The 235-nt window shown below is 27.7% G+C and overlaps 1 protein-coding gene across 1 annotated transcript in view; it reads left to right on the forward strand.

Annotated features, from left to right (window-relative positions):
- The window catches only part of LOC102676767 (optomotor-blind protein-like), a 110156-nt gene that overhangs the window by 44817 nt on the left and 65104 nt on the right, over positions 1-235 (forward strand).

Consider the following 235-nt stretch of genomic DNA (forward strand, 5'->3'; position numbering starts at 1 on the left):
TCTCAAGAGTATTTTAAATGGAATGGCGAATGCCTCCAAGTTTTAAGGTTGGCTCACGTAACTTGTAGTAAGTATATCGATGCGTGTTAGGGGTGTTTGAAAATGAAAATGGTGAATGAATTTTTTTTAAAAAGATTTTCTCTAATAATACGACGAAAAGAATAAAATATGTTATTTTACCTTTTGTAAACTTATTTTGCGAAAAGATTGTGCATAAAAAAAAAAAAAAAAAAAA

This window comes from Apis dorsata, unplaced genomic scaffold (assembly GCF_000469605.1).
Source record: "Apis dorsata unplaced genomic scaffold, Apis dorsata 1.3 scaffold_86, whole genome shotgun sequence".
NCBI classification, from domain to species: Eukaryota; Metazoa; Arthropoda; class Insecta; order Hymenoptera; family Apidae; genus Apis; species Apis dorsata.